The 17215-nt window shown below is 39.6% G+C and overlaps 1 pseudogene; it reads left to right on the plus strand.

Moving 5' to 3' along the window:
* Positions 1–861: 861 nt before the first annotated feature.
* Positions 862–16693, plus strand: LOC138089535 (ralBP1-associated Eps domain-containing protein 1-like; annotated as a pseudogene).
* Positions 16694–17215: the final 522 nt, after the last annotated feature.

The raw sequence follows: 17215 nt of genomic DNA on the forward strand, positions 1-17215 counted from the left end.
TTTATTGCTGTTTTGTAGAGTGCCCTGATTTTCTCTAGGAGAAAACCTTCATATGTGTGTCTTGGAAATGCTGCCTACTCTGTTAATTTATCTACTCTTCCCATATCCTCTTTGATCTGTCAAATTCTCAGTGACATTTTTAACTCTTCCTCCCCTCCTTAGACACTCTTTCTCCTCACCCATCTTCCTGGAGTATATTTCTTCCTTCTGGTTTAAGAATTTTTTGTCTTTTTTAATAAATCAGAGGAGAAGGATGTTTTATAAATGCTTTCCCTTTTTTCCTAGTCAAGAGATCAGCCTCCTTCTATAATATTTGGAATAGGAAATAGCCTTAAATAGGAGGAGGTTTGATTAAATACAGTACATCCTATAGTTTTCAGAAACAGTTCCATCTCTGCCCATGTGGGTCTTGCTAGTCCTGGGGCCATGTAACAGCTATCAAGAGAGATGCTTTTAAGCCTTCCACTCATTCGTTCCCTATCTCCTTAATGTATTTATGGATGGATGCCTATGTACCAAGCCTTACTTTCTTTCAAATATACAGTAGCACACATAACCTTGTAGATCTATACCAGCAACTTTGAAAAATTCTCCCCTTCACCTCTAACAGTCATATTTACTTGTGCCTGCTCACCAGAGGATTCTTGCAAGCCACCTTTTCTTTCACAAGAGAAGGCTCTGAGAGTCGTAAAAGCACTCATCTTGCCACTTCTTTCATTTGAACTCGAAGAGCTTTAAATTATCTAATAATTTTTACCCTTTGAAAGCTGACTCTGAAAAATAGAAGGATTTACAATGACCGTCTGTTGCTGTTTCTTTGTCCTGTACCATTAAAAATGAGGCTGTAACTCACAGGGATGCATGGATGTCCCATTTGGCACATTCATCCCCTGCAAGTCATCACTGAAGGTAGGACAGGTGCTTTCCTCAACATTTTTCAACCTGCCGTTAGTGGACTCACAAGTTGACTTCCAAATAGACCCAGAGATGAATAAAGATTTATCCTTGGTAACATTTTCCTCATTTCTCTCAACTGAACTTAGAAATAAGTCCACAGAAAGAGAAACCTGGGTCAGTAAAATATGATGTTGTGTGCACATATCATTCTTTGCCCCCAGTGGCAATCCATTTATTGTTTAGAGAATGCAGAGAATGTATTTATCTATTCTCACATATTCCATAAATGAAAGAGCCCCAACCAGCAAGAAGAATAAAGTCTTTGCATTTTGCATGATACCTTCAGATTAAGGAAGCTAGCATTTCTCCTTCCCCTTTTGGGCCTTCACCTTCAAGGCCCTTAGCCAAACTGATGCTGATGTATTGAAATAAAGCAAAGATGCCCCAGTTGCTGTTGCCTTTGCTCTGAGCCAGTTTGTCAAACACTATAGCACTGTGAAGGGAATATATATGTTCCTGATCCTTACAGCGTTGAGCTTATTTTCTGAAGCATGAGATTTGATTACTCATTTTTCCAAGTAGAATCACTGATACCATTTGTCAGAAAAGGAGTTGAGCACTTTTCTGTTGAAAGAGCCAGGCAAGATTTTTTAAAACTATGAATTCTGCAAGGTAATGATTTGCTGGGTGGCATAGAATTTTTTTGCTTGCTGTTATGTTGCAATCTACACTATCGGTCCTTATAATCTTGCTTTTCTCAGCACTGTCCTGGGGGCTAGATTAGAAAGTGTTGGCACAAGAAATGAGAAGCAACATTTTGGACAGCAACCTTTCCACTTCTTGTCCTATTAACAGCTATATTTTATTGGGGGTAGAGGAGACAGGTCTTAGGGTGGAATTGTTCCTTCCTTTGCAATCCACAGTTTAACATGAAAGGCATGTATATAAATGTTCTAGGCTCACTGGAATATGGTTGGTACTTAGTGTGTGCTAGGGCCTCCAGCTGACATTGTAATTATTGTCAAATAACTGTCCTTAACTGAGTGATCTGGAAATGCATGTTGGGGTTGTAGCAAAACCTCAACAGATTGGTCAACTCTTTCACCAGGAAAAGTTTTTATAAACCTTTCAGTAAATTATTTCACAACCTCCCCATCCTGGTTTCATCCAGTTTCTCCCTGAATTCCTCCTAAGAGAGGAGGCTTACTACTTTCTTGAGGCAGCCCATGATGCTGTTGACACATTATCAGTTATGATTAGCTTCTTTCATCCATTAAGCCAAATCTGCTTCATTTTCACTTCTGCTCCTGCCTCTAACCCTATGAAAATCATAAATAATGAGCTTCTCCCTCTTACACAGTATGTTATTTTGTGTTCAGAACAAGATTAATTATTTTTCATGTATTTGTGTAGCATGTACAACTTAGATAATGCGTTAACTTTAATGACCTCATTCGACCTGCACAATGACCTTATAAAGAAGATGATATCATTATGCCAGTTTTATAGCTGAGGAAACTGAGCATTAAAGGGGTAAAATTACTTGCCCCAAACTACTCAACTCTCACAAAAAACAATAGGAGTTCAAACCTCATCTTTCTGACCACTTTTTACAGCTCTATTCTCTTTGTAACAATGAAGAGTTTCTGGAAACTTCATTCATAGTAACAAACTATCACCATTTCCTAGGTGATATTTACCATGCTTATTTTCTAATGGCAAGGCTTACAAAATCAAACACTTAGGCATGGCCTGTTCAGTGCAGAATTTAGTGAGGTGATCCTCTCCCCTGTCCAAACTGATAGTGACATCATTTAGTCACTTCAAGGCCACAATCCCTTCCTAAGCCTCCCTTCACACTGTTAACCCATGCTGAACTTATAATTAACTTAGAGTTTGCTCTCCTGAGATTACAAACAATTTATGACTTCTTTTTGCTATTGTACAAGTAGTTTTGAAATATTAATTTCTACCAAATACTTAATTAATTCTACCAATATGTCCAGATTTTTAAAAACTTGGTTCCATGTCCTAAGTTTATGGCACAAACTGAAATGACAGGCTTTTTATCTGACATCTAACAGATCATTTTCCAGTGGGTTGCAGTTGTTGTTCATATTTATTATGTATTCTCAGGAAGGGCTCAGTGAACAAGAGCAAATGATGTATTTTATTTATCAAGAACTTTCAGTACCTTATGCTGAATAGAAAACTGGGAAATTTAAGGCAACATAAGTAGCCAGTGATGGGGATGGATTTTATTCAGATCAGTCACTCAGTCATGCCTGACTCTTTGCGACCCCATGGACTGTAGCATGCCAGGCTTCCCTGTCCATCACCAACTCCTGGAGCTTGCTCAAACTCATGTCCATCCAGTAGGTGATACCATCCAGCCATCTCATCCTCTGTTGTCTCCTTCTCCTCCTGCCTTCGCTCTTGCCCAGCATCAGGGTCTTTTCAAATGAGTCAGCTCTTTGCATCAGGTGGCCAAAGTACTGGAGTTTCAGCTTCAGCATCACTCCTTCCAATGAATATTCAGGACTGATTTCCTTTAGCATGGACTAGTTGGGTCTCCTTGCTGTCCAAGGGACCCTCAAGAGTCTTCTCCAACACCACAGTTCAAAAGCATTAATTCTTCGGCACTCACCTTTCTTTATGGTCTAACTCTTACATCCATACATTACTACTGGAAAAACCAAACTAGACAGACTTTGGTTGGCAAAGTAATGTCTCTGCCTTTTAATATGCTGTTTAGGTTGGTCATAGCTTTTCTTCCAAGGAGAAAGAGTCTTAATTTCATGGCTGCAGTCACCATCTGCAGTGATTTTGGAGCCCCCCAACCCCCAAACAAAATCTCTCACTGTTTCCATTGTTTCCCCATTTATTTGCCAAAAGTAATGGAACTAGATGCCAAGATCTTAATTTTCTGAAGGTTGAATTTTAAGCCAGCTTTTTCACTCTCCTCTTTCACTTTCATCAATAGCCTTCTCAGTTTCTCTTCGCTTTCTGCCGTAAGGGTGGAGTCATCTGCATATCTGAGGTTGTTGATATTTCTTCTGGCAATCTTGATTCTGGCTTGTGCTTCATCCAGTCCAGCATTTTGCATGATGTACTCTGCATATAAGTTAAATAAGCAGAGTGACAATATAGAGCCTTGACATACTCCTTTTCCAATTTGGAACCAGTCTGTTGTTCCATGTTTGGTTTTAACTGTTGCTTCTTGACCTGCATACAGATTTCTCAGGAGTCAGATAAGGTGGTCCAGTATTCCCACCCATTTAAGAATTTTCCAGTTTTCTGTGATCCACACAGTCAAAGGCTTTGACTTAGTCAATAAAGCATAAGTAGATGTTTTTCTGGAACTTTCTTGCTTTTTTGGTGATCCAAAGAATGTTGGCAATTTCATCTCTGGCTCCTCTTCGTTTTCTAAATCCAGCTTGAAGTTCTCAGTTCATGTACTGTTGAAGCCTTGCTTGGAAAATTTTCAGCATTACTTTTCTAGTTTGTGAGATGAGTGTGGTTGTGTGGTAGTTTGAACATTCTTTGGCATTGCCATTCTGTGGGATTGGAATGATATGCAGCACTCCTTTAACCATATTTCTCAGGTATAGTTATTCTGCTTATCATTAGAATGACTCTTTAGATGAAAATATATAACCAGGTTTCAATAAAAAATTATAAATTATAACCAAGGTGGGGACAAGTTATAGTATATAAAAACAAATACGTTTTACTCAGAAGAACTCACTATTGGGTTCACATTGGAGTGTCAATTTGAATTATTGGAAGGAACTCTGTACCTGATTTCAAAGCTAATAAATGGTATGAAATAACTATACTATAAAGAGCAACATGTTTTTAATTAGCTGGGATGCTTTTATTGTCTTTATTTCAATTTTGTTTTCTCTGCTTTCTTATTGAGGTCATTTTTGAAAAATCCTGCCTGTTTCATCTTTGAGATGAGAAATTGGGCCTGGGGGATGAGTACCCATCCAGCATCTGGCGTAGGACAGGCTCTGGGAAAGGGAGTGAGAAGGTCAGAAGGGAACTGAAGGTCATGGGAATGTCAAGACCATTTCAATAATAGCCTATCTCCTCCTGGATGATTTCCTATTGAAAGATTTCTCTGAAACCCAGGAAGCCACAGGTTCAGCTTTGCAAAGGGAGGATGTTTTCCATGTGAAATTAAATCATAGAGACAATTTTTTCAGAAATTAGAATCACTCGCGAATCATAGCCAGAATTTAGAATCGAGTCTGTGCTCATTTTTGACCGTTTTATAGTTCCTTGATTTAACTGTTTAAGGTTGGCTGTGGTGAGCACCTAACAATAATGGATACAAACCCAATCTTTCCTCCCAGCAGTGACCACCACCCGTTACCTTGGTGCAATGCCAAGGGTCTCCTGTGTGGGTGAGTCTTCTCCAATTAGATGGGTAAACCCTACAGAGTCTTCTCTTTTTATTAACCTCTTTTAAAGAGCTAAATAGATGGGAAGCCTACAAGAAAAGCAAAGTATCTTGTGTAGGCTGTGAATCCTAAATAGTAGGGATTTAACCTTGACAAATGTTGATGGGATTGAGCACAAATTTTGGAAACACCCAAGGGTTTGTTGGTCAATAAAACTCTTTAATGGTTTCACTGATTTTCAGGACATAGGGCTTTCCAGAACAGCAGGGGAGTCCTAAGTGCATGTGGAGTACAACAGGGTATTTCAAGTCAGCAGTTGCCTAAAATTCAGAAGATTTTGCCCAATAGATGGTTTGGACACATGCCAATCCTTTCACACTGCCACACCAGAGTGGCCGGCAGACTCTAGCCCACCTCCAGATGTACCACTGATAGCTCCATTATATTTCTTGCAACAACTAACATCTCACAGGAAAACTTGACATGTTAACCAGGAGATGAATCATCCTAAACCTGAAATGTCATATCTCTCCAGAAAAGCTAAATACCATGTAATTCTCTACTGGATCATTCATCAATTCTTGGCCACTGTCATTGACAAATTAGTTTCAAAGAACAGAAGATGTGATACCATTTTAAAACATAAAGCAACTTCTGTATCAGGTAAACTACTGCTATAGATGAGGTCATTCAGCTAGAACATTTAGGGTTTTTCTCAAGGTTTTAGCATAAACTCATGAAAATGTGTCATACTTAGGTAGACTGTAGTAACTTTATAACTCAGCATCTCTTTCATTTAATGATATATTTTGTCAAATTTTCAGTGTCAACAATCGCTACTGTTTGCATCCAGTTAGTATATACACATTTTTTAAACTGAAGATATCACGGTTGGAATAAATTATGATTGCAAAATGAGCTGGTGAATTGCAGACTAATGATCCATTAGATCAAACATAGATTTTAAATGAAATTACCTCTAGCACCGTCATTTTCTCAGTAAGTAATTCACCACAAACTTGAAATGATTATTTAGAATTATAACATTCATTAATAGCAAAACTAGAACTTGGCCAAAGTTCTCTTAATCACACATGTATAGACTTAAAACCTCAAGAGGATATGTCAGATTCCCCTGGTGACATTTATATGGTAAATTAGTCTAAGAGCATGAGTTTTGGAACCAGGCAACCTAGCTTTTAAACACTGACTTTGCTGATTACTAGGGCCATCATATGATAAATTACTTAAATTCTCAGAGCCCTAGTTTCCTCACATCTATCTATTCTATAGACACAGAAATAATAGTTTCACCCCTATAATGATGTTTCCAGAAGTATAGGAGAATGATTCAATAACCTAGTTTTAGATTTATCCTTTCTCCTTACTTCTTTTCCTGTTGTCGGGATACATACATTTAATGAACAAACACAGTTCACATTTCAAGTTAACAATCTTTCTCAGAGGTAAGTTTAATATTTATTTACTCATTCATTCAACAGTTATTTAATGTTCATAAATATTATAATCTGAAATGGGAAAAATGGCTTCTACAAAGATAACCAAATCTTGAATAAAGAAAGGTCCAAATGTGGTACAGAAACTTTCCACCCTGACAACAGGCAGTATGAGATCAGGGTTAAGAGTCTTAGTTTGGAATCACACTGTGTGTGAAGCATGGTTTAGCCACTCACCATCTATATTTTCTTGAGTAATTACTCAGCTGCTCTCGATTTTAGATGTTTTGATTGCAGACTGTAAATGCCTACCTCATAAGGCTGTGAGAGCTTGATTATTATTACATGCAAGTCAATTGCAAAAAGTGCATATTTAATCTACATTACAAGTATCAGTTCAATTCAGTTCAGTCACTCAGTTGTGTCCAGCTCTTTGTGACCTCATGGACTGCAGCATGCCAGGCCTCCCTGTCCATTGCCAACTCCTGGAACTTGCTCAGACTCATGTCCATCTGGTAGGTTAAGCCATCCAACCATCTCATCCTCTGTTGTCCCCTTCTCCTCCTGCCTTCAATCTTTCCCAGCATCAGGGTCTTTTCCAATGAGTCATTTCTTTGCATCAGGTGGACAAAGTATTGGAGTTTCAGCCTCAGCATCAGTCCTTCCAATGAACACCCAGGTCTGATCTGCTTTAGGATGGACTGCTTGGATCTCCTTGCAGTCCAAGGGACTCTCAAGAGTCTTCTCCAACACCACAGTTCAAAAGCATCAATTCTTCATCACTCAGCTTTCTTTATAGTCCAACTTTCACATCCATACATGACTCCTGGAAAAACCATAGCTTTGACTAGATGGACCTTTGTTGGGAAAGTAATGTCTGTGCTTTTTAATATGCTCTCTAGGTTGGCTATAACTTTTATTCCAAGGCATAAACATCTTTTAATTTCATGGCTGCAATCACCATCTGCAGTGATTTTGGAGCCCCACCCCTCCAGATTACGTCTGTCACTGTTTTCACTGTTTCCCCATTTATTTCCCATGAAGTGATGGGACCAGATGCCATGATCTTCGTTTTCTGAATGCTGAGCTTTAAGCCAACTTTTTCACTCTCCTCTTTCACTTTCATCAAGGGGCTTTTTAGTTCCTCTTCACTTTCTGTCATAAGGGTAGTGTCATCTACATATCTGACGTTATTTTAATTTCTCCCGGCAATCTTGATTCCAGCTTGTGCTTCATGCAGCCCAGCATTTCTCATGATGTACTCTGCATATAAGTTAAATAAGTAGGGTGACAATATACAGCCTTGATGTACTCCTTCCTCAATTTGGAACCAGTCTGTTGTTCCATGTCCATTTCTAACTGTTGCTACCCGACCTGCATACAGATTTCTCAAGAGGCAGGTCAGGTAATGTGGTATTCTCATCTCTTTAAGAATTTTTCAGAGTTTGTTGTGGTCCATATAGTCAAAGGCTTTGGCATAGTCAATAAAGTAGAAGTAGATGTTTTTCTGGAACTCTCTTGCTTTTTCAATGATCCAGTGGATGCTGGCAATTTGATCTCTGTTTCCTTTGCCTTTTCTAAACCCAGCTTAAACATCTGGAAGTTCATGGTTTATGTACTATTGAAGCCTGGCTTGGAGAATTTTGATCATTATACATTACAAGTTTACTTATTATGTAAAACAAATACACAGTGCAAGTATACTGTGCTTAGTGTATATTTGCTAGACAATATTTAGTAAATAATAAGTGCTTACTTGGGCTTGCCTGGTGGCTCATCAGTAAAGCATCTGTCTGCCATAGACGAGATGGAGATTCAGTCCCTGGGTCAGGAAAATTCTCTGGAGAAGAGAATGGCAACCCACTCCAGTACTCTAGCCTGGGAAATCCCATGAACCAAGGAGACTGGCAGGCTACAGTCCATAGGAAGCCAGTCAGACATGACTTAGTGCTAAACCACCACCAGTGCTTACCCTCAATAATATTATTATTTACTTGAAGATCAAGATTTAAATATGTATGTATGAAAGAGAGTACATATGTGTTATGGGTATAGGTAGATTATTCCAACCATGAAAAGTGCTGAAGAGAGACACCCTTTGCAGTTTACTGTAAGATATAGAGTTGGCACCAATATGTTCTAAAGAGAGAACACCTTAGTCAGTAGTAGCACAAGATCAGATAGTAGTTATGAGGGGTAGGGGAGAGAAATGGGGATAATAACATGGTTGTTCTAACATTTGGTTATATTGAAGAGTATTTATCTTTAGGTTGCTTATCATTGTAATCACTGTAATGAAATTTGACCTATACATCAGTATATTATGCTTTTTTTTTTGAGAATCTAATCAGAAAATGCCAAACCAACTAGACACAGATGATCATTAGCATCTATCCTTCTCTTCCTGAGTTGCTTGAAAATGGATCTATAAAACTTCCATTGGTTTTAAGTCAAGCTCCTCAGGAAATTCTTTTTTTATCACTATTTATTTTATATTGGAGTATAGTTGGTTAACAATGCAGTGATACTTTCAGGTGTATAGCAAAGTGATTCAGTTATACACACACATGTATCTATTCTTTTCCAAATTCTTTCCCCATTTTGGCTGTTACATAATATTAAGGAACATCTATGAAGGTAGTAGAATTCTTTGCTCTCATCAAATTGATGGTCTGAAGGATAACAGATTCGAATATAAGCAGAAGATAGAATAGGTTTAACAATAAATTGCTTAAGGTTTCAAGAATTTAAATGTAAAGCAGGAGAAATTAGCTGGACACAGAACCAGCTGGGAGCCCCCATCTTACATTTTGCGTTATTGCCAGAGTACTCTCGGCATTCTAGAGGGAGCCAGGTTGGCAGATGCCCGCTGCTGAGCCTGTGTTGCCTGCCACTACAGACAACAGACCCTTAAGCTAAAAAAGATATGAGACAAAGGAAATGGTGTTCTCCAGATTTTTGGGGTCAGTTGTTCAGATGTCATTAGATTAATACAGAAAATACAAACATTGCCTTTGATAAGGATTTTTGAGTTGGGAGTCTGAGCTGGGAATTAGGGGGAAGTGGGAAACCTATGCAGTTTTGGTTTCTTTTATAAGATCTGTCTGCAAGTTAAATTTGTTTTCCTTAGCTTCAGAATTGAGGTTTCAACAATTCTTATTGCTTTATCATTGTTGTTTTTCTATCATGATTTCATCTACGTTATGCTCAATGGTTGTATTTTACTGGAAAACAATTTTTTCCTCAGATTTTCTCAAATAGAACCTGTTTTCTTCTGATTTCTTAGTGGTTGCATAAAGGATTTCATCCTAACAAGATACTTCCTTTAGTCTGGAGAGATAGACACTGATGTCAGAAGCATGAATCCTTGCAACTGAGGAGAAAAAGACAAGAATGAAAGTGACAGATGAACTCACCAGCTGTGCTGACTGACCTTAGTAAAGGCAGCCAGGCAATCTAGCATGCAATGGCAACCTTAGCTGAGGGTCAGCTGATGTTATTTTCAATGAAGATGTAATATAGTGGAAGAAGCAGAAATGATACACAAGACTTGAAATTCAGTGGAGAATAGGAGTGAGGTTCCAGGCCACCCTTCCTTTGAAAGACCAATGTTTGGGGATAGAGAGAATAGGATCTGCCTCCTAAGGTCAAAGGAATTGAAAGAGCTATTTAGTGGTTACTGTCATGTAGGCATTGGTTATTCCAAGACAATAGGGAATTGGAATGATAGGCAAGATAATGTAGAATAGTAGAGTTAACCTAGCACAAAGACCTTGGCGAGTACATGGTCAACCCATCAGGCTTGTTGTCTGAAATCCAGCTCCCCTGAGCACTTGGATTTAGTCAACAAAAATGATACTAGATAATAAGAGCTGGTGGACTGAAGATACTGAATGACTAAGTCAACATTGTTTTCAATGATGTTAATGATAAGCCTGAACCTATGCATATGGCCTCAAGAATTCCTAGAAGGAAGGCTTTGATAAATACTAATAGTAAGAGGGATTAGGAAGGGATATTGTTTAACATTTGCCCAATAAACTATCAGTAGGCACTTAAACTGCATTAGTTCATTGACTATTAGTAAATTCTGAGTATTATTGTCTTCACATTACTGATGTGATGAGATTCAGAATGTTAGATATTGGTATACTATTTGCAACTCAGTATGTCATGGCTTTGAAATACATACTTCGGGTCCCATACCATGATGTGTCCATATTCATGGCCCATGTTATATTGAGAGGGGCCAGAAGTGGACATTCTCAGCGTACTTTCACACATATGTCATTTAACTTGAGAGATCTGGTATAAAATTTAACGGAAACTATTTTGTGTGTTATGGCAGCGGTCCTCAACCTTTTTGTCACAAGGGACTGATATCATGGAAGACAGGTTTTCCATGGATTAGGGTAAGGGTTGGTTTCTGGATGATTCAGTTCAGTTCAGTCACTCCGTCATGTCTGACGCTTGCAACCCCATGGACTGCAGCATGCCAGGCTTCCCTGTCCATCACCAACTCCTGGAGCTTGCTCAAACTCATGTTCATCAAGTCAGTGATGCCATCCAGCCATCTCATCCTCTGTTGTCCCTTTCTCCTCCTGCTTCCAATCTTTCCCGGCATCAGGGTCTTTTCCAGTGAGTCAGTTCTTTGCATCAGATGGCCAAAATATTGGAGCTTCAGCTTCAGCATCAGTCCTTCCAATGAATATTCAGGACTGATTTCATTTAGGATGAACTGGTTTGATCTCTTTGCAGTCCAAGGGACTCTCAAGAGCCTTCTCCAACACCACAGTTCAAAAGCATCAATTCATCAGTGCTCAGCTTTCTTTATAAACCAAGAAACTCACATCCATACATGACTCCTGGAAAAACCATAGCTTTGACTAGATGGACCTTTGTCAGCAAAGTAATGTCTCTGCTTTTTAATATGCTGTCTAGGTTGGTCATAGGATGACTCAAGTGCATTAAATTTATTGTGCACATTAATGCTGCTGCTGATCTGACAAGAGGTATAAGTCTGTGGCCCAGAGGTTGAGGATCCTTGCTTTATGGAATTATAATGGAATCATCTTGTATTGACAATCAGTTAGTTGCAGAGTACACTAGTCTCTATTACGTGCTTTTAAAGAATTCAGAGAGACAATATCTTTTTCTTTAAGGTGGGAGGTGGACTAGATGAATACACAGATTGCCCTATAAACCTCTGCCCCTCAAATGTTCAAGATGTATTCATGGAATTAGGATTGAGCCTGTCACTATGAAAAAAAAGATTAAAACTCAAAGATCCTTGAAAGAGAACTTAAGAATCTTAAGTCAGGTAAAACTCCGAAAGTCTCTCTGAAAGCATTAAGCCGCAGAAGAGCATGCTGATAACAAGCGAGAAACGAGGACAACCAGAAGCACATATGAGATTAAAATGCCAGTTACAGGAACAAATAACTTCAAAAAGGATTAAATTAAGATATAAAGAGCAGAGGGATTTGTGCAGCTCAGATTGTTGGTGAAAGTTATGAAAAATTTTTTCACTAATTTGTCAGCCTGAATGTCATTTAGACTGTTATGGGTAAATTGGATACTGTTTGAGCTTTTAGCTCCGATGTTCAATTACTTCTGCATCAGTAAATACCCAGGAAGCTCTCACATTCCATTCCTTTGCTGGTCTGGAAAGAGGTTGGCAATTGGATAAACTTTCTTTAGTTGTTATTTTGTATGCTTAGTTTACACAAAAACTGGTCAAAGATAGTACCAGAAAAGCCCAAATCAAATTGAATTTTGGGAGCCACAGAATAATAAAAAATAATCACTCTTTGATGCAATTAATATTTATAGAGTACTTACTCTATGCTAATAGTAATTACTGGGTGACAATGGTCCATGCCTTCGTTGATCTAACAGTCTAGTTTTATGGAAACAACAACAAAGATAAATATCAGACTGCAACTATGGCAAGGACAATGATGATGAGTTAAGCACATTTGAAATTGGCCTCTTCATGTGCTGAGAAGGCTTCCCTAGGGAAGATTTTCAGCAATTTTCATTCTTGAATCTTCTGAAAGATGTTGTTTAATCACTAAGTCATGTCTGACTCTTTGTGACCCCACGGACTATAGCCTACCAGGCTCCTCTGTCCGTGAGATTTCCCGGTCAAGAATACTGGAGTGGGGTGCTATTTCCTTTTCCAGGGATCGAAACTGCATCCCCTGCACTTCCTGCATTGGAAGGTGGATTCTTTACCATCAAGCCACCTGGAAGTCCTCTGAAAGATGAGTAGGTTTTAACTAGGGAAAAAAAATGGGAAGAGTTCCCCCAATAGAGGCATAATATTTGCAAAGTTTTCTTGAGTCAGCTGGAAGCAAAACGAATGTGTGAAACTTAAAAGAGGAGTCAGAGAGACCAAGAGGTAGGGAGCTTGGTATAGGAAAAGGTTAGAGAATAGGCAGAGAGTAGATAATGCAGGGGCCATCTTTGAGTTCCACATGGATGCTACTGGCTGATGTGGCTATTTAAATTTGGATTTAAAGTAATTAAAACTAAGGAGAATTAAGAATTGAGTTCCTCAGTTGAACTTGCTACATTTCAGGCGCTCAGTTGCCCATTTGCAGCTAGTAGACACCATATTGGAGAGTTCAGGGAACATTTCCATTACGGCAGAAAGTTCTACTGGATAGCACTGTGTTAGATTTAGCTTTACCTTAAGAGCAATGGGAAGTCACAGACAGATTTCCTTTAAAGTTGAAGAGTGGAGTGATGTGACCAGAAGGCACATTTTGAGAAGAACTTGATCGCTATAGAATGGAGGCAAGTTTGGCTGGGGAAAAGTGAATTGTATTTAAGTAGACAATTTAAAGGGCTTCCCTGGTGGCTCAGAGGTAAAGAATTCACCTGCATTGAAGGGGCTGCAGGAGATGTGGGTTTGATCCCTGGGTCAGGAAGAGCTCCTGGAGAAGAAAGTATAAATACAGTAAAGGACCTTCCTCTGCCAAGATTTGTTGCTTCAGAGAATGAACAGGAATCTCATCATGCAACCTCATATTCTTCAGATTGTGAAAATCAAGGGTCTTACTCTGGTGTAACCCCCCAACCACCTGGCAGGGGAGAAGTGAAAAAGGGGTCCACAAGCCATGATACTGTCCAGCCTCATGCATCTGTAGATCAGCAGGAACCTGCGTTCCCAGTAGTTTCACCGCAGCAGTCTCCACCAACTTCTCCACACACATGGAAGAAGAAAACCGTCATCCCGGTGGAGGACACAGTGAGAGGCCCCTTGCAGAACCTGGGCCATTCTGTGCTCCCTTCGGTGAAGCACAATCAGGCTCTTCTGCTGGTGATGCAATGTGGCTAGGACATTCTTCACCTCCACCTCAAGAAAACTGGGCCAGTTTTGCAGATATTCCACCAACCAGTACTCTTTTAACCATGCATCCTGCTTCTGTCTAGGACCAGACAACAGTTCGAACTGTAGCCTCAGCTACAACTGCCAATGAAATTCGTAGGCAATCCAGCAGTTATGACGATCCTTGGGAAATAACAGATGAACACAGACAGTACTATGTAAATCAATTTAAAACCATTCAGCCTGATCTAAACAGATTTATTCCTGTTTAGCTGCAGGATCTACAGCTAAAGAGTTTTTTTACAAAACTGAAACTTCATATTCTTGAACTTTCTCATATTGGGGAACTCTCAGATTTTGATAAAGATGGAGCCTTGACACTGGTTGAGTTTTGTGTTGCATTTCATCTGGTAGTTGCTAGGAACAATGGCTATGATTTATGAGAAAAACTCCCTGAAAGCTTAATGCCCAAACTGATTGATTTGGAAGATTCAGCAGATGTTGGGGATCAGCCAGGTGAGGTAGGTTATTCAGGCTATCCTGCAGAGGCTCCTCCAAGCAAATCTCTGTCAATGCCGTCACTAAAGCAGACTTGGCCCCAGCTGAATCAGAACAGTGAGCAGTGGGAGACATTTAGTGAATGCTCTTCAAGCTCACAAACTCTGACCCAATTTGATTCTAACATTGCACCAGCTGATCCTGATACTGCTATTGTTCATCCAGTTCCCATTCGTATGACTCCAAGCAAAATTCAAATGCAGGAAATGAAACTTAGAAGAACTGGCAGTGATCATACTAATCCCACTAAGCCCATTGCTTGTGTAAACATCTGACCTTTCAGAAGAAAATAAGATAAATTCATCAGTGAAATTTGCTTCTGGAAATATTGTAGCAGATGTTTACAGTACTTCAGACTCTCTTACTTCCAGTCCAGAACAGATTGGAAACAATGTAACTCATCCAAGGTCTCATTCAGGAACCTCTCCTGAAAACACTGCACCAGCATGTCCACCTTCAAGGCCTCGGCAATGACGACCCTGTATGCAAGACAGGAAAAAAGACACAGATGTGTATAACGGACTTTTGGACTCAGAGGGAGAGGGAGAGGGTGGGATGATTTTGGAGAATGGCATTCTATCATGTATACTATCATGTAAGAATTGAATTGCCAGTCTATGTCTGACGCAGGATACAGCATGCTTGGGGTTGGTGCATGGGGATGACTCACTGAGATGTTATGGGGAGGGAGGTGGGAGGGGGGTTCATGTTTGGGAACACATGTAAAAATTAAAGATTTTAAAATTAAAAAAAAAAGAAAAAAAAATAAAATAAAATAATTAAGTGCAAAAAAAAAAAAAAAAAGCCCTCTCATTCTATATCATCATCTTTAGGTATTGAAGAGCCTCAGCTACTCCATCTTGTAAAAGAGCTCCATTTTGCAAAGGTACCGGGCAAACAGACTTAGACTTTGGATATTGCCTAAACTTGCCCCACTGTGCGTGAGCCAATCAGCCCTTAGGTTAAACCTCCTGACTTTAAGTTCAAGAATTTGTGATTTACCTTGGAAGTAATGATTTACCTTTGTGATTTACCTTGGAAGTAATGAGTTACCATTGTGATTTACCTTGGAAGTAATGATTTACCGTGGAAGTAAAAAAACCAATCAGAAATCCACACACAACCAAGAGGGTAACCAATCAGTAGTCCTTCAGCCTGAACGTCCCCTTTGTTACCCTTTCACCTGAATATTCCCTATATAAGCAGTGTAACCCAAAACTCGGGGCTCCTCTCCTTAGCCGCTGCGTCGGTAACGGTGGGAGCCCCAGCTGGAGCTAGGTAATAAAAGCTCTTGCTTTTGCTTCGGATACCAGCTCCCTGGTGGGAGATTTCGCGACTTGGGCATAACGGTATGAATCGGGCCTTTTCCATCACAACAAGAAAGCCACAGGCTGGAGCTGTTGCCCAAACTCCTGCAGTGCCTTCAAGACCACAGCCCGCACAGGCTCCTTGTCCTGTTGTGCATCACCCAGGGGATGCCAATGGCCTAATAACTCACGTTTGTACCTCACCTCAGCAGATACCAGAACAACCAAATTTTGCAGATTTCAGCCAGTTGGAAGTATTTGCCACAAATGAAGAACAGATGATGAAGCCGAGAAGCATCCGGAAGTCTTGCTGTTTGCAAAAGCTTCTGATCCCACCAGTTCTCTTTGATTTGCCAAAACAGATGGTAAAATCGAAGAAAAGACAGCTGCTAGTGCTCCCGCCAGTGTGAGCACAGACACCACACCTGATGCTCTGCCACCTAAACCTGTTCAAAGGAGATTATAATCGGAAGATAAAGGCCAGAAGCGGATGAACATGCACGGAAGACAGGTGTCCGAGCTGCTGTTCTTGCATCACAGCCTTCTATTCCTTGGTCTGTTGGGAAAGATAAGAAAGCTACTCAGGTATCAATTAGATGCAATAAGGAAACCAACACAGTTTTGGCCAGATTGAATAGTGAATTGTAGCAACAGTTAAAGGATGTTCTTGAGAAGAGAATTTCCCTGGAAGTTCAACTGAAACAGCTTTGACTATTCTCTCACCTGTAAGCCAGTTGCCGTTAACAGTAAGCATATCCATTTTTTAAGAAGTTTTGGGTTCAAAGCCAATTTGGAGATCCATTAACTCAACATTAAATTTTATGATTCTGTTGTGTCCTATATATTCACCATTGTATTTAATATCTTTTATTTTTTTTTAATTTCAACAATAAAAGGGTCAGGATGACTTAAAAAAAAAAAAAAAAAAAAAGAGCTACCCACTCCGGTATTCTTGCCTGGAGAATCCCATGGACAGAGGAGCCTGGTGAGCTATAGTCCGTAGGGTCACAAAGACAAACATGACTGAAGAGACTGACGGTGCATGTACACAGGCAATATAAAAAGCTATACAGGAACTTCCCTGGTGGTACCGTGGCTAGGACTTCAAGCTCCCACTGTAGAGGGCTCATGTTAAATCCCTGGTCTGGGAACTATATCCAATATGCCACAACTAAAGATTCCACATGCAGTATCAGAGATGAAAGATCCCGTGTGCTGCAATAAGACATGGCTCAGCCAAATTAAAAAAAA

This window comes from Capricornis sumatraensis, chromosome 13 (assembly GCF_032405125.1).
Source record: "Capricornis sumatraensis isolate serow.1 chromosome 13, serow.2, whole genome shotgun sequence".
NCBI classification, from domain to species: domain Eukaryota; kingdom Metazoa; phylum Chordata; class Mammalia; order Artiodactyla; family Bovidae; genus Capricornis; species Capricornis sumatraensis.